The sequence below is a fragment of the Macaca fascicularis genome, chromosome 7 (assembly GCF_037993035.2).
Source record: "Macaca fascicularis isolate 582-1 chromosome 7, T2T-MFA8v1.1".
Taxonomy (NCBI): Eukaryota; Metazoa; Chordata; class Mammalia; order Primates; family Cercopithecidae; genus Macaca; species Macaca fascicularis.
This window is the reverse complement of record NC_088381.1, coordinates 69,542,347-69,569,377: the sequence shown is the minus strand read 5'-3', so window position 1 is coordinate 69,569,377 and position 27,031 is coordinate 69,542,347. Positions and strand designations below refer to the sequence as shown.

The 27,031-nt window shown below is 43.7% G+C and overlaps 1 protein-coding gene and 1 pseudogene across 2 annotated transcripts in view; one reads left to right on the top strand and one right to left on the bottom strand.

Annotated features, from left to right (window-relative positions):
- The window catches only part of LOC102117892 (ubiquitin-conjugating enzyme E2 Q2-like), a 155,436-nt gene that overhangs the window by 44,007 nt on the left and 84,398 nt on the right, over nt 1-27,031 (bottom strand). The window lies entirely within an intron of this gene.
- The window catches only part of LOC135964430 (chondroitin sulfate proteoglycan 4-like), a 41,408-nt pseudogene continuing 22,879 nt past the window's right edge, over nt 8,503-27,031 (top strand).

Sequence of the window (27,031 nt, the reverse complement as noted above, 5' to 3'; positions counted from 1 at the left end):
CAAGTTTGTGTCAGGTAATGATGGGAGATACGCCTGAAAAGATGGATAAAGCTCAATTGTGAAGGAAGACAAAGGTGTGAGGGTTTTGTTTTGTGACCACCTAGGAGCCATTGATGGTGTTTAAGGATGCTTTTCCTTTTATGCATTTATACATAAATATATAAATATACTTAACCGTGCTATATTAATAATAGTCGTTTACCTTTCCAACATAAAATGTTCGTATAACTTCTGCATAGCTGATTTTTATGTTAAATGTAACATGTAAAGAAATATATGTGTTTTTAGAAGATGTCTTATGTGCTCATTTTCTTTCTAGACTACTTAGAGATAATTTATGTTTACCAGTGGGTTTGCATGTGAACTGAGTACCTTGGATTATTATTATTATTATTTTTTTTTTTTGAGGAAATGGGTCTCGCGCTGTCATCCTCGTTGGAGTGCAGTGGAGCAATCACAGCTCGCTGCAGTAATCATAGCTCGCTGCAGCCTTGAAGTCCTGGGCTCAAGCAGTCCTGCTTTAGCCTCCTGAGTAACTGGGAGTACAGGTGCATGCCACCACAACGAGCTAAATTCTCCCTTTAAAAGTGTGTGATTCTTTGATTTTTTGTGTGTATACAGTTTTGCAGTCACCATTGTCTGACCAGAACATTTTCATCACCCCCCGAAAAAAGTGCCATACCCATTAACAGTCACTCACCGTTCCTTGCTCCTCTCAGCCTGTGGCAACCACTTATATACTTCCTGTCTTTATTGACATACCTATTCTGGAAAGTTCATATATATATATAAAGTTCATGTATATATAAAATCATGCAATACATGGCCTTTTGTGACTGGCTTCTTTAATTTAGCATAATGTTTTCAAGATTCACCCATGTTAGAGCATGGATCAGTACCTTGTTCTTTTTATTAATGAATGACAGTTCAATGCCTGGATATATCACATTTTACTTATCCATTCACCAGTTGATGGGCAATTGAGTTGTTTCCACTTTTGGTCTATTATACATAATGTTGCTGTGAACAGCAAGTTCTGGTGAAGACACATGTTTTCACTTCTCTTGGGCATATACCTAAGAGTGGAATTGCTTGGGTGTATGATAACTGTGTTTAACATTTTGAGAAATTGGAAAACTGTTTTCCACAGTGGCTGCACCATTTTACATTCCTACTAGCAGTGTGTAAGGACTTCAGTGTTTCCATGTGCTTGCCAACACAAGTTATCTGACTTTCTGATGTATAGGCACCCTAATGGGCGTGAGGTGATACCTCACTGTGGTTTTGATTGCATTTCCCAATGGTGAATGATTTTGAGCATCTTTTTATGTGCTTATTTGCCATTTTTCTGTATCTTTGGAGAAATGCCTATTCAGATCCTTTGCTCATTTTTAAATTGGGTTGTCTTATTGAATTGTAAGGGTTCTTTGTATATTCTGACTACAGGTCCCTTATCAGATAGATACATGATTTGCAAAAATTATCTCTCATTCTGTGGGTTGTCATTTCACTTTCTTGATGGTATCATTTCAAGCAAAAATTTTCAGTTTTGCTAATGTTCTGTTGTTGCTTGTTGGTTTTTTTTTGTTTGTTTTTTGTGTTTGTTTTTTGCATATCTTAAGAAGAATTCTTTGCCTAACCCAAAGTCACAGAGATTTACTCCTAGGTTTTCATCTAGGAATTTTATAGGTTTAGCTCTTACATTGAGGTATGTAATGTGAGAGTTCAGTTTTGTGTATTTTGTAAGGGAAGAGTCCAACTTTTTTCTTTTGCATGTGGATCTGTAGTTGTTCCAGCACTGTTTGTTGAGAAGACTATTCTTTCCCCATTGAATTGTCTTGGGCATCCTTGTTGAAATTGATCATAAATATGAGGAATTTTTTCTGGACTCTGAATTCAATTCCTTTCATTTAGGTTGTCTTTGATTTCTTTCAACAGTGTTTTTTAGTTTTCACTGTATAAACTTGGTACTTTCTTGAAATTTGTTGCTTGTGATTTTATTCATTTTGATACAATTGTTAGTTTTGTTATATTGTTCAGTTTTTGATTGTTCATTGATTATATATAGAAATACTATTGATTTTTGCATACTGATATCTGAAATTATAGCCTTCTTTCACAGGTCAATTATAAACTATAATCTGGCTTGTTTGTTTGGCAATGGCTCTTAAGTGGATGCCTGAGGATTTTCTATGTACAGGATGAAGTAATCGGAGATCGTTTTCTTCCCTTCCAATCTGGATGCCTTTTATTTCTTTTTCTTGCCTAATTGCCCTGGGAATAATCTCTGGTACAACGTTGAATAGCAGTAGTGAGCACAAACATCCTTGTCTTGCTACTGATCTTAAAGAGAAAGCATCCAAGTTTTCACCATTAAGTGTGATGTTGTTAGGTGTGGGTTTTTCACAGGTACCTTTTGTTAGATGAGGACATTCCCTTCTATTCCTACTTTGAATGTTTTTATGATGAAAACATGTTGGATTTTGTCAGGTGATCTTTCTGTGTTGAGATGGCCATGTGGGTTTTTTGTTTGTTTGTTTCATTAGTGTGATATATTACATTGACTGAATTAAATAGTTTTTATTTATTTAAAGAGATTGGGGCCTTGATCTGTCACCCAGGCTGGAGTGCAGTGACATGATCATAGCTCACAGCATCGTGGAACTCCTGGGCTTAAGGGATCATCCCACCTCAGCCTCCTGAGCAGCCAGGACTACAGGTGTGCACCACCATGCCTGGCTATTTATTTATGTATTTATTGAGACAGAGTATTCCATGATTCCCTGTAGCTGCGATCTCCTAGGCTCAAGTGATCTTCCTACCTCAGCCTCCTGAGTAGCTGGAACCACAGGCATGTGCACCCATGCCCAGCTATTTCCTTTTTTGTAGAGATGAGATCTGACTATGCTGCCCAGGCTGGGCTCAAGTGAGCCTTCCTCCTTGGCCTCCGAAAGTGCTGGGATTACAGTATGAGCCATCATGCCCGGCCTAGTTTTCTTTTTAGAGATAAGTTCTTGCTGTGTTGCCAGGCTGCCTTGGTTGAATTTTTAATGTTAAGCCAACCTGGCATTCCTGAGATAAGTATCATTTGATCCTGCTGCACAATCTTTTTTATATGTTGTTGGATTTGTTTTGAAAGTATTTTGAGGACTTTTGTGTCTATACATAGAGATGTGTTCTATAGTTTTCCTGTGATGTCTTTGTCTGGTTTTGGTTATTAAAGGTTTTTGATTAGGGAACTGTTGTAAATAAGTAGTTGTGTTATGCAGAAGGATGGCTCCCCCAAATTTATTCACTTCTTAGTCCCTAGAACCTGTGACTATTTACCTTACATGGCAAAAGGAACTTTTCATACTTGATTAAATTAAAGATCTCAAGATGGGAGGTTATTCTGAAATATCTGAGTGTCCCAGTGTAATTACAGGGGTTCTCATGAGTGAGAGGGAGTATCAGGAGAGTCAGTGGTCAGAGTCAGAGATTCAAAGATGCTACACTGCTGGCTTAGAACATGGAGGAAGGAGCCCATGAGCCACGGAATGCAGCTCTAGAAGCTGGAAATAGCAAAAGAACACTTTTTCCACACAGAGACTCTAGGAGGAACACAGCCCTGCCAGCACCTTGATTTTTAAACAAGTGAAAGTCATTTCGGACTTCTGACTTCCAGAAATGATAATATGATAGTAAGTTTGTGTTGTCTTAAGCCACTGAGTTTGTGATAATTTGTTGTAACAGCAATGGGAAACTAATAGAATAGTAGTTTGGGAAAATTAGTGATAAAGGATAATTGGGAAGGAGAGGATAAGTGCAGTTAGATCAGTTTGAGTTCTCTGTATGTTTTACTGTCAGTGTTTTGTAACATTTTAGTTTTTCCTAAAACCAAAGGATTGATTGACCTTCAAAAGGCAGCTCCTTTTTGATGTCAGTCTGTAACCTTTTATCAAATCAGTATTTTCCCCAAATAGGGTTGACAAGAAGACATTCTAAATTATCTCCTAATAAGTTGTTTTGACTTCAGATATTGAAATTGCAGGACTATCTCCCACCCATCTCTGTTTTCTCACTTTTTTTGTATGTTTTATAATAAGTCTTACATTGAAGTGTATGTGTCTGTCTGTCCCTCCTTCCCCCACCCCCCTGCCCTTCCCCACTGTGTGTGTGTGTGTCTGTGTGTATGTGTGTGTATGTGTAATTACAAAGAAGTTGTAAAGGCCTTTTAAAGTAGTTATGATGTGGTTTCCCCTCCTTTTTAAAAAATAAAATATGTTAAGCATAAGTAGTGACATCTTAGAGGGCAGATAGGTGGAGACTTTCTACTTTATCTTTGAATCGTTTAAATGTTTACAGTGAGCATATTATTTGTATGATACATAGTAATTTTTGATGAAAACACTTTGAAGGCTGAAAAGAATGTCCTGTCTTTTGAAAATAAACCCATCTTGGTGCTAATTAACTCTGGAGGCCAGCCAAGGCTTTATAATAAAATATTGCATTCAAAACACCTATGAAAGTGGCTAGATGAAGAATATAATTTGCTTTGAAACATATCTTGAAATGGGAATATATTTCTAATAATGAAAGGTGTTGTTTTAGTAATAAATGAAAATAAAATATCCCATTATTATCCCTTCATAGAAAACAAATACAACCCTAAATGACATTTTAATTAACCAGTGATTTTCCTCTAAAGCTGAGATTTTTTTTAAGACCTAGGTAGGATTGGCAAATCGTGTACAGAAATCTGGACATCATTTGAAGATAATTGTTGGGGTGAGATGGGGGCATAGAGTACTGTTTTATTGTGCTCATTTTTATTAATGAAACTGTGAATTTAGACCAAGCAGTGTTTTGGAACAGGATTTTTAGTGGGTTGTGTATACTATTTTTGTAAAAGGGTTTGATGCAGAATCTTTCTTAAAATGAAATCTTTTTTCAGCATGTCTATTATTTACTTTTAGAATTCACAGCAAGGGTTCTTGTTTGAAGAATTACAAACCTTTATTAACTCCAAATTTGACTCAGCTCTTTTATATTTTCCTTTTCTTTCTCTCTGATAAGGGAAGGTACTTTATAAAGTAGATTTTTCATTAAAAAAGAAAAAAGGACTAGATTTACCTGGTCAGAAGTTCTTTTGGGTTTAAAGAAGAAAACTGTAGCCCAAGTTGCTGCAAATGGTCTGACAGTTATAGTATGTTACATCTGTTTTGTTTGTTTGTTTTTGTTTTTGTTTTGTCCAGGCTGAAGTGCAGTGGCACAATCACAGCTTAGTGCAGCCTTGACCTCCCAGACTCAAGTGATCCTTTTACTTCAGCCTCTGAAGTAGCATTCACCATCATAAGTAGCTAATTTTTTTTTTTTTCTTTAAGAGACATTGTCTCCCTATGTTTCCCAGGCTGGTCTCAAACTCCCGGGCTAAGTGATCTTTCAGCCTCCACTTCACAAAGTGTTGGGATTACAGGTGTGAGCCACCATGCCTGGCCTCAACAAAAGTTGACTATGTACTGTAGCCAGCCTCAACAATGATAAACTTTTGGCAAATCTTATTTCATTTATACTTCACTTGGGATTATTTTGAAGCAGATTCTGTACAGATCACTTCATCTGTAAATATTTCTGTTTGTTTATCTTGAAGGTAAAGACTCTTTTAACCATGCATGAGTGTTTGATCAAATCAAGATGTTTTGTTCATGTTGATACCATTGGCTCAGAAGGGAAAGATCAAGGAAAAAATGGGGTTGGATTTCAAATGCCAGGACCTGTCTGGTGGGTTTGTGATTTGTAATTCTCTAAAGTCGTAGCTGTTAAAAAAAAGAAAGGAGTGAGTTTGGCCTATTCATTAATTTTTCCTCTTTAGACAGTTCGGATGTTTATTGAATTCTTCTACAAGCCAGGCCCTGCCTTCTTCATGCTTACCAAGAAGCATTTTTATGCAGTTTCTCTAATGTTTGAGTGAACGGTACCTCACTAAGTTGTTTTTCACACATTTGCGTGCTAGTTCCTGAAGAGTCCTGTACAGGTGCTCTGCCCGTTTTTCCTTTCAGGCTTCTGTATTAGCTGCTGTTCCCCTATAGAATGTGCCCCTGACCTCCACCCCTTAACCCTACCCAGTTTGTCTTTACATGTCTGACCATCCATGAAGGCTCTTCTGGGTCATATTCAGTTCATGTTGATATTTCCCCTTCCTCCCCTCTTTAGTCCTTACTGTTTTTGCTTTGGTCATGTTTTCTGTATTCTGTAAGCCTGTTTAATTTTTTTATGGTGGCAGGGGAGAATCTTTTATAATTATGCTTTGTGCTTTTTATCTTCCACTCAATAAATGCTTGGTAAATATTTGTTTTATTGAGTATATGACCCTATTCTAGTTATATTGTGCTTGAACAAAAATCTTAACTGCCTTGTAAGTTAACTGCTAAGAATTTGTCAAAAGTGCAGAGATAACATCAAGAACGTGTCATAGATAGTACCAAAAGGTCTCTAAGGGCTTGATGGAAGTCTGTAAATTGACTTCCTATGAAAGAGAGTGTAAAGAGGGAAAAAAAGCAAAACAGAGTAGATGTTTTACTCTGTTTGCCAAGGGATTTGTGCTGTTTTTTTTTCCTGTTTTATAAATTTGTCCTAATCTTAGTTAATGAAGGGAAAAGAGCACTATTTTTCAACCTCAAGGAATCCTTTTTATACTTCTTTTCTGTGAAGCCATGTTATGAAAGATTGTTATACAAACTTAAGTATAGTTTTTCTATCTTCAGTAACAGACCTGATTGCCATCTAGTTACGGGTTCCAATCACATCAAAATGCAAAGCAGCTTGTTCTAATAATCTGTGCAGGCTTATTGGGAGCCAGTACATGGCTTTGAGTCCTTTTGAAGTATTTAACATAATTTGGCAATTCCATTACCCCTTTTATGGACTTCTTGGCATCTGGGAACTCTTTGTAGGGAATCACTGGTAGGGAATGAAAAATGTCTCCTAGAAAGTAAATTAGCTGGTAAACAAATGAAACTTCATCTTTTATATGACTTTTTGAGCATAAATTATTACTCTTTCTGCATAAATGGCTTCTTTCTAGGCTGCTTTTCATGAGATTGTTAGAAACAAATGATGGGTGCTGTGAGGAAGAACCAGCACTCAGGCCAAAAAGTTTTCTCAGCAAGACAATTTGCTTCTGCAAAAGAGTGCTGCTTGCGTTAGTCATGATCACAGAGCACACCAAACAGGGCAGAGCAGGGGTTTTTATCCCTAACGCAGTCCCTACCTCTGTGTCATTCCCCCATGGGCTGGGGTTGGACCGCACAATCTATGCTGACCCGACTGACTGTTGCGAATATTTTCCCTAATAAGGAAGGGAGGGGGAATGTGAGTTACAGGTTGGGACTGGCAGGAGGAGTAGTTTACAAGACAGGTAACTAAGCTGGTAAGTAGGGGTGAGAAGGTACAGGGAAATTGTTCTTAGGAACAAAGAACAAGGAAGTTGAACAAGTTAAACCTTGGAAGAGGAACTCACTATACCTAACGATTCCCCTGTCTTAATTTGTATAATTCTTCCACCTCAGCCTTTTTAGCATGCCTTTGCTTTGCTGTTCTGCTTGGGTTTCTAGAAGGAAAAGCTTATCTGAATAGGGTGGAGGAGAGCTAAGAGAGGTTTTGGTAAGTTGTGTCTCTATGACCCTTTGCAGTAGTCCGCGAATGTATGGTATGATACAGCATCCAACAAGAATAAGCACACCTATAATGATTGGAAGAGAAGTAAATATTGAGGACATTAATCCTTTCCATTTTCCAAATCATTTCTCCTTTAAACTTGTAAAGGGATCATTTATTCCAGAATTCCTTGCTAACTCATTGGATAAGGAGGTTAGGCCCTGCAAAGCTTTTGTTACTGTTCCGTCAGGGGCTGTGTTATTAGGAATAAAAGTACAACATTGAACTCCAAACATGACACAGACCCCACTTTTTCTGCTAGCATTATATTTAGGGCTATCCTATTTTCCCAGACTATTTGGCTAGTGGGACCTAATTGGTCGGCTATTCCCTTAATGGCATCTCTTGTGTAGTTAACAAACTTTTGTTGGTTGTAATAAATGTAGTTTATCTGCTCTACATTTTTGTTTACAGTTGACCACCAAAATAGCAGCTATTTGATTTCAGGCCTTAAATTTATGTGGTACCCTTTGTGGAACTCCAGTAACATCTATATAAATGTGGGGGTCAAAGGACCCATGAGGGACACTTCTTCTGATTTTCTCTTGTATTGTGTTGATGGAATGCTAGGGTGAAAGGGATGGCCAATTGTCCGGAGCTGCACGCCCCGGCCATAGCAAATAACAATTGAGGATTAAATGCCTGAGCTATATTCATTTCCACCCCACACCTTCTCCCTATCTTTGCCTTTTTTCCCCTGTACTAATACCTCATTAAAGATGGCACTCTTCCTGCTTCTTCTTCACTCACTTTTCCCGTGCGTGCGAAAATTGTTACTTAGTTGTTACTTAACAGCGTAAGCGCAACATGACGTCCGACCGGAGAAACCGAAACTAACCTGGCCACGCCCTCGGCAATGAGATCATTTCCGCCTTAGCCCAACCCCTTCCCTTCCAAGTGTATATAAGGCAGTGCATTACCGCCATTAAACGAGACTTGATCAGAGCACTGTCTTGTCTCCATTTCTCGTGTCTCTTGTTCCCCAAATTCCCACCCCCTCCTCCAGGGCCTACTCGGACTATCCTGCGGGCCGGGATACGTGGCGCCCAACGTGGGGCTTGGAAACAAGGGACTCCGTGAGGAAGAGGACGCCAAAGGACGGTCGACCGCTAACGAAGACAAAAGGAGTCAAACTTTTCCAATCACCGCGGGAACCTGCCGCGTCTGAATCGAAGGTAAGTGACGCATCCAAAATGGGACAAGAATTAAGCCAACATCAAATATATGTAGGACAATTAAAAGAGGCTTTAAAGATACGAGGAGTAAAGGTTAAAGGTAATGATTTGTTTAAATTTTTTGATTTCGTAAAAGACACTTGCCCTTGGTTCCCACAGGAAGGAACTATTGATATTAAAAGATGGCATAGAGTAGGGGATTGTCTTCAGGACTATTATAATACTTTTGGGCCAGAAAAAATTCCTGTAACCGCCTTCTCTTATTGGAACCTCATTAGAGATTTAATAGATAAGAAGGAGGCCAATCCGCAAGTCATGGCTGCGGTCGCTCAGACAGAGCATATTTTAAAGGTTAGCTCCCGCTCTAACCTCACGAAACCTCCGCAAGATACGGAGGAAGATCTCATTTCCCTCGAAAGTGATCATGAGGAAATTAAGTCTCCTTCTGTAATAGATAAAGAAATACCACACGAAAATAAACCAAAAAAATACCCAATTTTACAGATGCTTCAAAAGGAGGAGGAAATTAATAAGCCTAATCAATTGGATATAAATTGGGATGATTTAGAGGAAGAGGCGGCTAAATATCACAACCCTGATTTGCCTCCCTTTACTTCATACCCACCCCCATATAATAAGACACATAATGAGGCTTCTGCGCCCATTGTTATGGCAGCAATAGATCCCAAAGAAGAATTAAAGCAAAAAATTGCTCAACTAGAAGAACAGATTAAACTTGAAGAGTTACATCAATCATTGATAATTAGGCTCCAAAAGCTAAAAACAGGAAATGAAAAAATACCTAACTCAGACGCTATGGAGGGTTCCTTGCGCCCACTTCAGCGGCCTGGACAACATGTTCCAAGAGGGGGGTTAGTTGCTAGCTGACATAGAGAAGACTCCTCCCCCAAAGACGTTTTTCCGGTCACGGAAACCATAGATGAACAGGGACAGGCTTGGAGGCATCATACTGGATTTGATTTTACTATTATAAAAGAGTTAAAGACTGCTGCCTCTCAGTATGGGGCTACTGCTCCATATACTCTTGCTATAGTGGAATCTGTAGCTGAGAATTGGCTCACTCCTACAGACTGGAATACCTTAGTCAGGGCAGTTCTTTCTGGGGGAGACCACTTAATTTGGAAGTCAGAGTTCTTTGAAAATTGTAGAGATACAGCTAAAAGAAATCAACAGGCAGGAAACGGTTGGAATTTTGATATGTTAACTGGTTCAGGTAATTATGCAGACACTCAGGCCCAAATGCAATATGACCCTGGACTGTTCTCACAAATCCAGGCTGCTGCTACAAAAGCCTGGAGAAAACTTCCCGTTAAAGGAGATCCAGGGGCCTCGCTCACAGCGGTTAAACAAGGACCCGATGAGCCATTTTCAGACTTTGTGCATAGGCTTATGACCACAGCAGGTAGAATCTTTGGAAATGCAGAAACGGGTGTAGATTATGTTAAACAGTTAGCTTATGAAAATGCTAACCCTGCCTGCCAAGCGGCAATCAGACCTTATCGAAAGAAAACAGATTTAACAGGATACATTCGCCTTTGTTCAGATATTGGGCCCTCATATCAACAAGGCCTAGCAATGGCCGCCGCTTTTAGCGGCCAAACAGTAAGAGATTTCCTCATTAACAAAGGTAAAGATAAAGGGGGATGTTTTAGATGCGGTAAAAGGGGACACTTTGCAAAAGATTGCTGTGAAAACCAAAATAAGAGTCCAGAAGCAAAAATCCCAGGCCTTTGCCCAAGATGTAAAAGAGGAAGGCACTGGGCAAATGAATGTAAATCTAAAACTGACAGTCAAGGAAATCCTTTACCCCCCAGGCAGGGAAACGGGATGAGGGGCCAGCCTCAGGCCCCGAAACAAGCATATGGAGCAGTCAGCTTTGTTCCAGCCAGCAACAGCAATCCATTTCAAAACTTAGTAGAGCAACCCCAGGAAGTGCAGAATTGGACCTCAGTTCCACCTCCCACACAATACTAACACCTGAAATGGGACCGCAAACCTTAAATACCGGAATATATGGACCCTTACCGCCTAACACTTTTGGGCTACTTTTAGGAAGAAGTAGTGTCACCATGAGAGGCTTACAAGTCCTCCCTGGAGTTATCGATAATGATTATGAAGGAGAAATTAAAATTATGGCCAGAGCTATTGACAGTATTATTACTGTCCCTCAAGGAGTTAGAATAGCTCAGTTACTCCTGCTACCTTTGGTTAAAACAGATAATAATATCCAATACTCTAATAGAAATATAAAAGGTTTCGGATCATCAGATATATATTGGGTGCAACCAATTACAAATCAAAAACCCTCTCTAACCTTATGGTTAGACGGGAAGGCATTCACTGGACTAATAGACACAGGGGCTGATGTAACTATCATTAAACAGGAAGATTGGCCCTCTCATTGGCCTACTACAGAAACTTTAACTCACTTGAGAGGAATTGGACAAAGCAGTAATCCTAAACAAAGTTCTAAATACCTAACATGGACAGATAAAGAAAACAATTCAGGCCTCATTAAGCCATTTGTCATCCCTTACCTACCTGTTAACCTTTGGGGGCGAGATCTACTCTCTCAAATGAAAATTATAATGTGTAGTCCAAATGATATAGTTACTGCACAAATGTTAACTCAAGGATACACCCCTGGTAAAGGTCTTGGAAAAGGAGAGAACGGTATCCCACACCCTATACTGGTTTCAGGACAACTTGATAAAAAGGGGTTTGGAAATTTTTAGCTCAGGCCACTGACATACCTGCACCCCAAAGGTGCGCTGACCCCATTACTTGGAAGTCAGATGAGCCCGTTTGGGTTGATCAGTGGCCTTTACTCAATGATAAACTAAGTGCTGCCCAACAGTTAGTGCAGGAACAACTAGCAGCAGGACATATTGAGGAAAGTAATTCCCCTTGGAATACACCTATTTTTGTTATTAAAAAGAAGTCTGGTAAATGGAGACTCTTACAAGATTTAAGAGCAGTAAATATCACTATGATCCTTATGGGTGCCTTACAACCAGGATTGCCTTCACCGGTTGCGATTCCTCAAAAATATTTTAAAATCGTTATTGACCTTAAAGATTGCTTTTTTACAATTCCCCTTCACCCTGCTGACCAGAAAAGATTTGCCTTTAGTCTTCCATCTACAAATTTTAAACAACCAATGAAGCGCTATCAATGGAAAGTCTTACCTCAGGGTATGGCCAATAGTCCTACCTTGTGTCAAAAATATGTAGCTGCCGCTATAGAGCCAGTCAGAAAAACATGGGCACAAATGTATATTATACATTATATGGATGATATTTTAACAGCAGGAGAAATTGGCAAACAAGTCTTACAATGCTTCGCCCAACTCAAACAAGAGTTAACAGCAGCCGGACTACAGATAGCCCCAGAAAAGGTACAATTACAAGATCCATACACTTATCTTGGTTTCCAAATTAATGGACCCAAAATCATTAATCAAAAGGCCGTTATACATCGTGATCATTTAAAAACTTTAAATGATTTCCAAAAATTACTGGGAGACATAAATTGGCTTCGACCGTACTTAAAGCTCACCACAGGAGAGTTAAAACCTCTTTTCGATATATTAAGAGGAGACTCTAATCCAAAATCCCCCAGGTCCATTACTAAAGAAGCATTAATAACACTCCAACAGGTAGAACATGCCATTGCAACACAATTTGTTACCGGTATTGATTATTCTCAGACATTAATATTCCTTATTTTTAACACAACAATAACCCCTACTGGCCTATTTTGGCAGAACAATCCCATTATGTGGGTACACCTGCCCTCCTCCCCTAAAAAGGTTTTGTTGCCTTATTATGAGGCCATAGCTGATCTAATTATCTTGGGAAGAGAAAACAGTAGAAAATACTTTGGAATAGAACCCTCTACCATTATACAGCCCTACACTCAATCACGCATCCATTGGCTGTTACAAAATACGGAAGCCTGGCCAATTGCTTGCGCTTCTTATACTGGCGCGATTGACAACCATTACCCACCTAACAAACTTATTCAATTTTGTAAACTTCATGCGTTTGTATTTCCCCATATTACCAGTAAAGAACCTCTCAATGACGCATTACTAATTTTCACTGATGGATCTTCCACAGGACTTGCCGCTTACACTTACAGTAATGTAGTCGTTAAATTCCAGACCACTTATACATCAGCTCAGCTGGTCGAATTGCAAGCTATAATTGCAGCACTATCAGCTTTTCCTTGTCAGCCACTTAACATTTATACAGACAGCGCCTACCTGGCTCATTCAATACCCCTCTTAGAGACCGTGTCTCAAATTAAACATATTTCAGATACAGCTAACCTATTTTTACAATGTCAACAACTTATCCGAAAAAGGACTACTCCCTTTTTTCTTGGGCATATTAGAGCACATTCAGGATTACCGGGACCTCTAACACAAGGTAACGCAACAGCTGACACGGCAACAAAAACCATAGCCACAGTCACTACAGACAATTTGCAACAAGCGCAAAAAGCACATGCCTTACATCATTTAAACGCCCAAACCTTAAGACTTATGTTTAAACTTACCAGAGAACAAGCTCGACAAATAGTTAAACAATGCGCCAACTGCATAACATATTTACCTGTTCCCCATCTAGGAGTTAACCCCCGAGGACTCATCCCCAATGAAATTTGGCAAATGGATGTTACTCATCACTTAGAATTCGGTCAGCTAAAATATATCCATGTATGCATAGACACCTATAGTGGATTCATCAGTGCAACTCTCCAAACAGGAGAGGCCACCAAACATGTCATAGCTCATTTATTACACTGCTTTTCTATTTTAGGAATACCCAAACAAATCAAAACAGACAATGGCCCCGGTTATATATCCAAAACCTTCTTACAATTTTGTAATACCCTACAAATTAAACATACCACAGGCATTCCCTATAATCCCCAAGGACAAGGTATAGTAGAAAGAGCTCATCTGTCATTAAAAACTATTATCACAAAATTAAAAGGGGGGAGCTGGTACCCCGTGAAGGGTACCCCCAGAAACATACTCAATCATGCCCTGTTTATCCTTAATTTTTAAAATTTGGACAGTCATGGAAAATCAGCTGCCGACCATTTCTGGCATCCTGAATCTCAAAAACAGTTTGCAATGGTAAAATGGAAAGATCCACTTGATAGTTCATGGCATGGCCCCGATCCAGTTTTAATTTGGGGAAGAGGCTCACTATGCATCTTCTCACAAAAAAATGATGCAGCCAGATGGCTGCCTGAAAGATTGGTAAGACAAATAAATCATAACCATTGTCAGTCCAGGAAAGATAAATCTCCCTGAGAAGTTCTTTCCTTCTTGTTTTTCAGAAAATGAAGCCTAACATGAAATTCCTTTGGAGAATAATCACTCTATATAACATAGTGACAGTCTATGCAGGTTTTGGTGACCCTCGTAAGGCAAGAGAATTATTATGAAAACAATACGGCCAGCCTTGTGACTGCAGAGGGGGACAAATATCTGAACCTCCATCAGATAGAATCACCCAGGTGACCTGCACGGGCAAGACAGCTTACCTAATGCCAAACCAGTTATGGAAATGTAAGTCTACCCCAAGAGATACCTCACCTAACGGGCCGCTCCTAGAATGCCTTTGTAGCTCTTTCCAATCTTCTGTACATAGTTCCTGTTATACATCCTATCAACAATGCAAATCAGGCAATAGAACATATTATACGGCCACGTTACTAAAAACACAAACTGGAGGCATTAATGACGTACAAGTATTAGGATCCACTAATAAACTTGTACAATCTCCTTGTAACGGCCAAAAAGGAAAGCCTGTTTGTTGGAGCACTACCGCCCCCATTCACATTTCTGATGGAAGAGGCCCATTAGATATTACAAGAATTAAAACCGTCCAGAAAAAATTAGAAGAAATTCATAAAGCTCCATATCCTGAACTTCAATATCACCCTTTAGCCCTGCCTGAGCTTAGAGGTAATTTTAGGCTCGATGCCCAAACCTTTGATATCCTCAATGCTACTTACAATTTACTTCAAATGTCCAATACAAGCCTGGCCCACGATTGTTGGCTTTGTCTTAAAATGGGCCCCCCCTATTCCTCTAGCCATACCTAACCTTTCATTGCCCTATGTCAATTACTCAAATGAATCCTTAGTAAATAATTCCTGTCCTATTACCACCCCCCTCTTAGTTCAACCGATGACGTTTTCTAATTCCTCTTGCCTCTTTTCACCATCATATAATAACACTAAAGAAATTGATTTAGGCTATGTTGTGTTTGGCAACTGTACTTCCATAATCAATGCCACCAACCCTTTGTGTGCTATAAACGGCTCGGTTTTCGTTTGTGGAAACAACATGGCATATACGTATCTACCTACAAATTGGACAGGGCTTTGTGTTCTGGCCACTCTTCTCCCCGACATTGATATCATCCCTGGAGATGAACCTATCCCCATCCCCGCTATTGAACATTTTATTTATAGACCGAAATGAGCCATACAATTTATTCCCTTGTTGGCTGGACTAGGAATCACCACTGCTTTTACTACAGGAGCCACAGGCCTAGGAGTCTCACTAACCCAATATACTAAATTATCCAATCAATTAATCTCAGATGTACAGACCTTATCCAGTACTATACAAGATTTACAAGACCAAGTAGACTCGTTAGCTGAAGTAGTTCTCCAGAATAGAAGAGGTCTAGATTTGTTAACGGCAGAACAGGGAGGGATATGTTTGGCTTTACAGGAAAAGTGCTGTTTTTACGCCAACAAATCCGGAATCGTCAGAGATAAGATAAAAACTTTGCAAGAAGAACTAGAAAAGCGCAGAAAAGGCTTGGCCGCCAATCCACTATGGACTGGACTCGATGGACTTCTCCCTTATCTCCTGCCATTTCTTGGTCCTTTACTCACCCTTCTACTCTTCCTCACTCTCGGGCCTATAATCCTTAATAAGCTTATGGCATTTGTCAGACAACAAATTGAGGCCTTCCAGGCCAAACCTATACAGGTCCATTATCATCGCCTTGAGATGACTGAAAATGGTGAGTCTTATTTACCTTAATAAGACCACCTCCCCTGTGTGCTGAACTGGACAGTCAATGACGGGTAAGAGGACACTATCTCCATCAGAGCCTAAGACAGGAGGGCCGCCCTTGCTGCTGCCTTATCCCATGACGGGCCTAGAAGGTGGGGGTGAGTTGACCCAACCTAAGACAGGCGCAGTTCCCGAGGGGTTTTCTTATCATAAAAATATAAAAAGGGGGACCTGTCCGGAGCTGCACGCCCCGGCCATAGCAAATAATAATTAACGATTAAAACGCCTGAGCTCTATTCATTTCCACTTTCTACCTCCTCCCTATCTTTGCCTTTTTTCCCCTGTACTAATACCTCATTAAAGATGGCGCTCTTCCTGCTTCTTCTTCACTCACTTTTCCCGCGCGCGCGAAAACTGTTACTTAGTTGCTACTTAACAGCGCAAGTGCAACATGACGTCCGACCGGAGAAACCGAAACTAACCTGGCCATGCCCTCGGCAATGAGATCATTTCCGCCTTAGCCCAACCCCTTCCCTTCCAAGTGTATATAAGGCAGTGCATTACCGCCATTAAACGAGACTTGATCAGAGCACTGTCTTGTCTCCATTTCTCGTGTCTCTTGTTCCCCAAATTCCCACCCCCTCCTCCAGGGCCTACTCGGACTATCCTGCGGGCCGGGATAGCCAATTGGGCTAGAGCACAAGTACTGCTCCAGTTTCTTGGCAGAGTGTCCAGTAAGGGTCCACCACAATACCACCATACATCTGCTCGAGGATGAACAAGGGCAGACTGACTGGTAAGCTCTTGGAAGGGTTTAAGTTCACTGCACCCCTTTAGGTTTCCATGAAATGTCAAGTTTTCCCCTTGTCGTGAGAGACATGAGGTAAAATTGGCGTTAGGAGATGGAAGCTGGATGGCCCTCAGGGGCTGACCCGCAGGGTGTTGGACTTTAGGCAATAGCAGAGAGAGAGCGCAGCAGGATTCATTACCCCAGGCTGTGGCATCTTGGAAAAGAGCTACCATACAGCTCATGCCTGGTCAGCTGGAAGACCATCCATACCGGGTGCACAAGCATAACAATCACTTCTGTTCAGAGTGCTGATGGAATATTTAATCCATTCTAACCAAGCAGTCGCATCTTGGTACCCTGTCTCAATTGCTATGGTTTGTTTTAAATCTTTAACTTCTACAATGGCTATGTTGGTTTTATCCTTGGTTGAAGGAAGAACAGCAGTTTCATTGGGAGAGAGTGTAGAAGAAGGTGGAGGAGGTGAGGAAGTAATGAAATACATTTCAAAGGGTTCTATAAGATGTGTCCCTGCTATTTTGGCTCCCATGCTGTATACGTGACTTAAAGTAGGTTTAGGGTCAGCAGAAGTGGGGATAAGCATAGAAATCTGCACTGGATTAGATTGGTTATACTGGCAGTCGGGGGATGGAGGATGTTTCCTTTAACAAAGTAAATGTATGGTTTTAGGGACATGCCTGTTGACAAGGTCCAGTCCTGATGTTCAGTTGTCCACGTAATATCATTCTAGCTGTGGCAGGCCTGTTTTCCTGCATTTCTTAAGGAACAAGAGTCATGAAGGGGGAGCCTTTTGTCTGAAAGGGACAGAGGTACTTCTCTGAGGCTGAGAGTTGCTTTTGACTTTGGAGATCTCCACAGGTTATAACAAGGCAAGCATCAAAGGTGATAGTTTGGGGTGAGCTTGACCTAGTTACATTAATAATGAGAGTACTAGCAATAGAAGGGGAAAAGAAATACAGCATAAGAGGATCAAACCTGTTTTAGCTTTAACTTGGTTGGAGTTGGCCCTGAAATAGCTGTCCATGATTCTGGAGTGGGTGGTGCTCTTGACTCAGGTATGATGAGTCCATTTTTTTTCAGTAGTGCAGATGGCTGTCTCGGTCATTAGAAGCACTAGATAAGGTCCCTCCCAGGTGGGCTTGAGCTTCCCTTATTTCTAACCTTGGATGAAAATGTGTTCTCTCTCTAGGCTGGTGGTGGTGAACTGGAAATTCACAACGTGGTATCTGCGCCAAGAGGCCTTTAGTCCTAAGGAATGAGAAAGTGGAGGATAGACCAAGTATATCGTTCTTGAGAAACAGATCTTTTGTTTTGAACAAGGTATGTCAGCAGTGGAGTGTAGATAAGGTAACCCATACAGCATTTCATAAGGAGATAAGCTGACATCTTTCCGAGGGGAAGTTCAGAATCTTCACAAGGCCATGGGGAGGCATTTAGTCCATGGCAACTGAGTTTAGGACTAATTTGGTTAGGTGGTTTTTCAGAGTCTGATTCATTCTTTCTACTCTTGCTGATGAAGGTCAGTGCCAGGGGTTATGGTAGTCCCATGTTATATCTAGAACTTGGGCTAGTTTCTTAACAACATGTGCAGTGAAGTGAGTCCCATTGTCTGAATTATCATTTTCTATTAATCCAAACCTTGGTATAATATTTTCAGCGAATGTCTTGACTACATTATTAGCAGTTGCACTCAAGCTTCTACCCAATGAGTAAGGTGATCTATCACTAATAAATATTTAAGTGACCTATTGGGGACATTTTGGTGTAATCAATTTGGACACTTTGGAACAGCCTTAATCCTGGATTTCTCCCTCCAACAGGTGGTTTTCTGAGGGTCTGCTTATTAGTCTTCTTACATACTAGGCAACTATCTGTAACTTGCCTTGTGAAAGTATAAATTCCTATACATCTGTAGACCCCGAGGACTGCATCACACATAGCTTGAAGTCCCTAAGGAGTCCCTTGATGCAGATGAGAGAGAATTTCCCTCACACGGGGTTTGGATAATATTTCTTTTTGGTCTGGTGACACCCATTTCCCTTCTGAATTTTCTTTGCCTCCTATTTTTATTAATTTTTCCTTTTCAAAACGAGAAAAGATGGGGACTGCAGTTGGGGGAGGAAGGCAAGGGGCTAAGTGAAAAACGTGTTTTCAGAGGAAACGGCAGCTTGTTTGGCTATTTGATCTGCTAGGTTATTCCTTCTGTTTTGAAAAGAAATACCTTTCTCATGTCCTGGAGCATGGACAATAGCTATTTCTTCTGGCAGCTGGAGGTTATCTAATACTTGGGTGATTAATTCTTTGTGGACCAGGTCTTCACCTTTGCTATTAAAAAGACCTCATTCAGTCCAAATTTTTCCGAAGGTGTGAGCTACCCCAAAGGTGTACTTGGAATCAATATAAATAGTCCCTTCTTGGTTTTGCAAGTGCTTTAAGGCTTGATTTAATGCAAACAATTCACATGTTTGGGCAGACCAATTATTGGGCAGTCTTCCTGACTCTACTTCTTCAAGTGCCTCCTCATCGACTACTGAGTATCTATTATGCCTTTTTCCTTCAATTACTTGGGAAGAGCCATCTATAAATAAGTGCTGCCCCATTTTGTAAGGGGTTTCTCTTAAATCAGGCCTAACTTTTGTATGATAATCAATTAAATCTAAACAAACCTGCTCAAGTCCCTTTAGATTTGGATCTCCAGTCAGGAAACCTGCTGGGTTAAGTCAATTTTCAGTGTTAGTGTTAAATCATCTCTTTCTAACAGGATAGTTTCATAGTTTAAAATTCTTAAGTCAGTAAGCCACCTTCTTGCCTTTTGATTTAAGATCGTTCTAACCTGATGGGGTGTGCTTACAACTAACTTTCCCCCAAAGGTTAGTTTTCTGCTTTCTTCAGTTCACAAGGTGGTAGCTGCAATGGATTGAAACATTCAGGCCATCCACAGGTTACTGGATCTAAAACTTTTAATAGGAAAGCCATGCTGGTGACCTCCGTGTTCTTGCATAAGGACCCCTAAAGCTATACCCTTATTTTTGTTAACAGAAAGGTGAAATGACTTATCTAGGGAAGACAAAGCTAAAACAGGGTGAGTTACAAGCAGATGTTTTAGTTCCTCAACCTGGTGGATTTCTTCAGAAGTCCACAGGCGAGGGTCAGGTTTTTCTTGGGTAGGTTTTAGGTAGAGAGGCTTTGTAACTAGGGCATATGAGTCAAACCATAAACAGCAAAATCCAACTATCCCTAGGAATTTTCTGAGTTCTTGTTTAGTCTTAGACAAAGGTATGGACACAATCCCTTCAACTCTCAGCAGGCCCTATCCTTCATTTGCCCTTATTTATTAAGTATCCTAGGTATTTAACTTTAGACTCTACAAATTGAAGCTTTCCCTTTGAAACCCATAGCCCCTCTCCTTGCAAATGGTTAAGGATATGGATGGAGAAAGCAGATACCTTTTCTACAGCCTAACCAGATATTAATAGGTCGTCTACGTACTGGAGCAGACATATACATTTTGGGATATAAACTTGTTCTAACACTTGTTCTAGAATTTGACCAAAGAGATTAGGGGGATCTGTGAAGCCTTGGGGTAGAACTGTCTATTGATTCTGTTGCTCTCATCCAGAATGAGGATCTTCCTATTCGAAAGCAAAAATGTCTCAGCTGTCCTCAGCCAAGGAGCATGCTCAAAAGGCATCTTTTAAATCTATTACTGTGAACCATTGATGTTCATGTGGAATTTTACTGAGAATGGTTTAAGGATTAGGAACAACAGAGTGGGTAGTCTGGACTGTCTGGTTGATGGCCCAGAGGTCTTGTGCTAGTCGATATGACCTACCTGGTTTCTTCACAGGCAGTATTGGGGTGTTATAAGGGGACATACAGGGTTCAAGGAGCCCATCCTTGATGAGGCTTTCAATGACAGGTTTTGGGCCTGTTCTGCCTTCTAAAGGAATAGGATATTGCTTTCTTCTTACTGTTTCTCCAGGGGTTTTAAACTTCATATGTATAGGGGGAATTCAGAGTTTTCCCCAATTCCCTTCCCTTGCCCAAACATCAGGATGAATGTATGTTTTGTCTGCAGTGATGAGCAGGTTTAATGAAGTGTAGAATCCTTCTGAGCCAACACATAATCCTATACCTAATTTTAATATTAAGTCACTTCCTAATAGATTAGTTCCTCCCTCTGGAATTAACAGAAATTCAACTTTAGCTGAGCAGTTTTTACATCTAATTTCTGTTTCTTCTAAAATTTTTACTTTGATTCCCTCTCCTTTTTCCCCTGAGACTACAAGTTGCTTTGAGGACCAGGTTATATTGTGGGGGAAGGTAACAAACAGAGGAGCAGACTGCTGCTGAGTCTACTAAATAGGTCATAAGCTCAGATTTGGGTCCCACCTTTGAATTTATCAAGGGCTCTTGGTGGGATTCAAGGTAAAAGAGACAGAGCCCCTAACCCCTCATTCCTCCTCAAAGGTCATAAGTGGGACGACTATGAATAGCTCTCAAGCAGAGAGAAATAGCAGGGGTAATGGAGGAAGTGTGGACCCACTTTGGTTTGACACTACATATGGTTCCCATCTGGCCTCAGAGCTTTTACTTCTTGGCAAACTCAGGCCAATAAGCTCCCACCCCTCACCCTCAATGGCAGCTGAAAGAATGGCCTGAGAGAGAAGTAGGGATAGGTGGGCCACACTGGTATCACCCCCAGATCCCAACCATGGCCCCAGCCAACCCATGGAGGTGGGGCATGGCACGGCAGGTGCTGCACAGGAGCCCAAGCACAAGGGCACTTAGGAGAAGGAATATCAGCAGGAATCAGTTTGGACTGGGGGTGATTCTCCAGAAACTCCATTCCTTGGGGCTGAGCCACCAAGCCAGGTGATCAGGCCAGTGATGTTTCCCTTTGGGCTGGGTCAGTGAGCCAGACCTGGGAGGGAGACTCCTCTGGGGCCCAGGGGAGGTGAGTCAGAGCTGGCAGAGGCCTCTGGCTCCAGGATCCTCCAAGGAGGACACCTGAGTTGCTGGAAATTTGTAGGTCTGACCTCCTGTAAAGTCAAGGTCTGGGCTGAACACAAAGTGAGGCTGTGCCTTCTGGTGTCAGGACCAAGGAAATGCTGGGATCTGGGCAGTGCTAAAAGCAGAACCATGAGGGTGCAACAGCATGGACCCCTTTCTGCAACCCACCCGTCCTTCTCTGCGGCACCTCGCCTCCTCCAGGCAAGAGTCTGAACCTTAACCACAGCTCCCTCTCTCACACAGCTTCCTTGTTTGGTGAGAATCGCCTGTGGCCATGGCTCTGACTGACACAGACCTACAGCTGCAGTTCTGCACGTCCCAACCTGAAACCCTCCCTTCTCCTGGCAGCAGGCCCAGCTGACCACCTCCTGCTGCAGCTCTACTCTGGATGCCTGCAAGTGAGTGATGTCCCCCTGGGATTGGGGCAAGATTCCTTCTCTAGCTTTGAGTGAACCCCAGCTGGCTGTGTGACCTTGTATAAGTCACTTTTATCTTGGGGTCTCAATTTATTCACTGTGGGATGGGCAGCAGCCCAGAAATGGTAAATCCTTCATGAACTGGCTCTGCTCACCAGCTCCCTCCAACCATGTTTCCCACCACAAGCCCTCCCTGGCCATTTGTGCTCTGACTGCACTGAACTGCTTTCAGTTCCTGGCCATCTTATGGTCACTTGCTGCCAGGCCTTTGGTCACCACACTCCTTCTGCCAGGTGTGTGCCTCACACATTCCCTGCACCTGCCTAACTCTAGCCTTTCCTTGAAGTTTCAGTGTGAGCATCTCTTCCTCCTGGGCGAGGCCCCCTCCTGAGCCCCCATGACCCCTGTGCATCCCTGTGGCACTGCACCAATTTCTCTGCAGCCCCACTGTCCACGACAGTAACAGCACCAGTACTGCCTCAGCTTCACTTTTCCATTTCATCCTTCAAGACACCACAAGCTTTATTATCAAGGAGTCTTGTGGCTCCTCCTTGAGTCTTCCCCCATACCATGAAGAGTTTAAGAACCCAGGGTCTTAGTCCAAATTTGGGGCAGGCTGGGTGCACTGGCTCATGCCTATAATCCCACCACTTTGGCAGGCCAGGGTAGGTAGATCACTTGAGCCTAGGAGTTCCAGACTGGCTTAGCCACACAATGAGACCCCATCTCTATTTCAGAAAGAAAAAAAATTGGGGCAGCCATCTCCTTCCACACCCCAGTGGGAAGAGGACTAGGGCTTGGTCAGTCTGCTGCTGTCATTGCTGCTCACTGCCACAAGTTGTCACTGTTGAACACTGATGTGGTGCAGTCTGGCACTGATGGCGATTGAGCTCTGTGGGTACAATGATGCCAAACCCATACCAGGACTCTGACATCATGGTTCTTAGTGCTGTGGTTCTGCAGTTCCCATACTCTGCCGCCACCTATTCTAGCATCTGGGAGTACCACACCAGAGCCATTTCTGGTGTCAATGTCATGGTGACAGAACTATGTCCTTGATCCCTCCCCAAGATCTCCCTCCACCACAGGTCAGAGAGCTTTTTTTTTCAGAATACAGAGCATCTGCCTGGGCTTCCTATCCCTGAACAGTTAGCCTGGCTTCCTTCAGTGACCTCGAGAAACTTTGCCAAACTTAGGGGAACTGTTCAAGGGATTCTCAGTTACCCATTTTTCCAGGGGTAAAATCTAGATTCCAAGACAACATTTCTGTCAGCTCTCACTCAAGGAAAGAGGAGGAGAATTTAAAAATACAGGTTGGATTTCTAGAAGAGCATCTTGCTATATGTCAGTTCCTTGTGGGAAACAACTACATCTGATTCACATCAGGGTCCCCAGAGCCCATCCAGGCCTTGCCCAGAGTTTCTTTTGGTGAGTGTTTGGAGGATGAATAAAGAGATAGCAGGAAGGCAAGAGGAGTGGCACCAGAGACCCTTGTCCTAGGTTTTCCACTCTGGGGCCCCAACTGTGGGGAACCCACTGTGTGTTTTATAAGAGAAATGATGATTCAAAGTGCTGCCCCCCATCTCCCATTCCCCATCTCTCCTCAGGTCAGACTTGTCCTGGGCCAGGAGGAGCTGAGGCTGCAGACCCCAGCAGAAATGCTGCTGAGTGACTTCGTGACCCACACTACGGTGCTGACTGTCTCAGAGGGCCGGTCCACATCGTCAGTCAATGTGTTTCTGAATGCCTCCTCTGCAGTCCGGGGAGCCCCCTAGAGGTCCCCTATGGACTCTGTTGGGAGCACTGGGAGCCTTGGCCTGACCTACCTGAGGGGAACCAGCCATCCCCTGAGGGGTTGCTTCCATGCAGCCACCCTCAATGGCTGCAGCCTCCTCCGGCCTCTGACCCCCAACGTGCATGAGGGCTGTGCTGAAGAGTTTTCCACCAGTGACAGCGTGGCCCTGGGCTTCTCTGCACCCCACTCTCTGGCTGCCTTCCCTGTCTGGGGCACTCAGGATGAAGGAACCCTGGAGTTGACACTCACCACACAGAGCTGGCAGGCACCTTTGGACTTCCAGGCAGGGGACCGGCATGGGGACTTCATCCATGTGGACATATTTGAGGGCCACCTGTGGGCCATGGTCGAGAAGGGCCAGGGTACTGCATTGCTCCTCAGCAGTGTGCCTGTGGCTGATGGGCAGCCCCACAAGGTCAGTGTCCACATCTACACTCACCAACTGGAAATCTCCATGGACGAGTACCCCCACATGTACTTTGAACTGAGGAGCCCCCGGCTACCTGAAGCCACGTGGCAGTCTCCTTCTTGGGGGGCTGGTTGCAGAGGCCTTTTGTCACCTCCAGGAACACTGCCCAGGCCTGACCTGAGGGGCCACCAAGGCCTCCCTGCTGGGCTGGCTGCATGGAAGACTTCAGTGTCAATGGCCAGAGGCGGGGGCTGCAAGAAGCCTTGTTGACGCGCAGCATGGTGGCTGGCTGCAGGATGGAGGAGGTGGAGGAGTATGAGGACGATGCTTATGGCCATTATGAAGCTTTCTCCACCCTGGCCCCTGAGGCTTGGCTGGCCATGGGGCTAGCTGAGCCATGTGTGCCCGGACCAGGGCTGCCTCCTGTCTTTGCCAATTTCACCCAGCTGCTATCAGCCCACTGGTGGTGGCTGAGGGTGGCACAGCCTGGCTTGAGTGGCGGCACGTGCAGCCCACACTGGCCCTGATGGAGGCTGAGGGGCACAAATCCCAGGTGCTGTTCAGCATGACCTGAGGAGCACATTACGGTAAGCTCAAGCTGGACATCCTGGGTGCCCAGGTATGAAAAATGTTTGCCCTCCTGGACGTGGTGAACCGCAAGGCCTGCTTCATCCACGATGGCCCTGAGGACACCTCTGACCAGCTGATGCTAGAGGTGTCAGTGACGGCTCGGGTGCCTGTGCCCTCATGCGTACTGACCTCCTGGAGGCCACCCTTGAGGAGGCAGGCCCAAGCCTCCCAACCTTCCACTATGAGGTGGTTCAGGCTCCCAGGAATGGCAGCCTTCAATACAGGGCACGAGGCTGTCAGGCGGTCAGGGCTTCACCCAGGCTGGCCGGGTGACCTGCGGGGCCATGGCATGCACCTCCGGGGCAGTCTAGGACACCTTCTGTTTCTGTGTCACAGCTCCACCATATTTCTCTCTGCTCTGTACCTTTTCCATCCATATTGGTGGTGACGCAGACGTGCCTGTCCTCACCAGTGTCCTCATGGTGCCTGAGGGTGTCCTCTCTGCTGACCAGCTCTTTGTTAAGAGTCTCAACAGTGCCAGGTACCTCTGTGAGGTCATGGAGCGGCCCAGCCATGGGAGGTTGGCTTGGCGTGGGACACAGGACAAGACCACTGTGGTGACATCCTTCACCAGTGGAGACCTGTTGCATGATTGGCTGGTCTACGAGCATGATGACTCCAAGATCACAGAAGATGATATCCCATTTGTTGGTACCCACCAGGATGAAGGCAGTGGTAACATGGCCTGGGAGGAGGTACGGGGTGTCTTCCTAGTGGCCATCTAGCCATCTAGAATGACCACGACCCTATGCAGACCATCAGCCGCATCTTCCATGTGGCCCGGGGTAGGTGGTGGCTACTGACTACAGACGATGTGGCCTTTAGCAGTGCTGATTCAGGCTTTGCTGATGCCCAGCTGGTGCTGACCCGCAAGGACCTCCTCTTTGGCAGTATCATGGCTGTGGATGAGCCCATGCAGCCCATCTACTGCTTCATCCAGGAGGGACCTCAGGAAGAGGTGAGTCCTGTTCGTGCACCCGGGCTGACCACAGTTGGATCCAGCTGCAGGTGTCTGATGGGCAGCACCAAACCATCACTCTGCTGGAAGTGCAGGCCTCAGAGCCCTACCTCTCTGTGGCCAGAGGTTCCGGCCTCATGATCCCTCAAGGAGGCCAGGGTACCATCAACATGGCCAAGCTCCACCTGGACGCCAACCTTGACATCCACAGCGGGGATGAGGTCCACTACCATGTCACAGATGGCCCTCGCTGAGGACAGTTGCTCTGGGCCACTCAGCCAGCCACAGCCCTCTCCCAGCAGGGCCTGCTGGTTGAGGCCGTTCTCTACGGCCACAATGGCAGCCTCAGGCCCCGCAACACCCTGGCCTTCTCAATGATTGTGGGGCCAGTGCACACGGATGCCACCTTGCAAGTGACCGTTGCCCTAGAGGGCCCACTGGCCCCACTGAAGCTGGCCTGGTGCAAGAAGATGTACATCTTCCGGAGAGAGGCAGCTGAGATCAGAAGGGACCAGCTGGAGGTGAGGAGCTGGAGGTGGTGAGCAGGGGTGTGGACCAGGTAGAGGGCCTTCCTCCCAGCCTTCATGCCAGGTACACGTGACTTGGGCTGTGGCTGTGGTGGTCCCAGGTTGCATGTGTGCACGTGCCTCAGATGTGCTCCCGTATATGTTGTGTTCCCAAGAGTTTCTGAAAAGCTTGCTGTACACCCATCCTCCTGGGAGTTGTGTGTGCCTCTAGAGGTTGTGTCCACTCGTGTCCATGGCGTGGCTGAGCATGCAGATTCCTGCACCCCACCCAGGCCTGCAGAATCTCTGAAGTGGAGCCCAAGAATCTGCATTGCAGTCAGTTCCCTGGGAGGTCCTGAACTTTGGGGATGGCTGGCTGTGGAGACAGGGCGCTGCACCTCAGACCCCCATGTATCCCGCTCTCTTCTCGGAGCCCAGACCAGGACTAGGAGGGTCTGTCAAGGGCTTCTGCCCACCCAGGAACCCCACAGAGCAGCCACGGGCCCTCCAGCGAGCTCACTGACATGCCCTGTGACCTCAGGCCAGTTCTT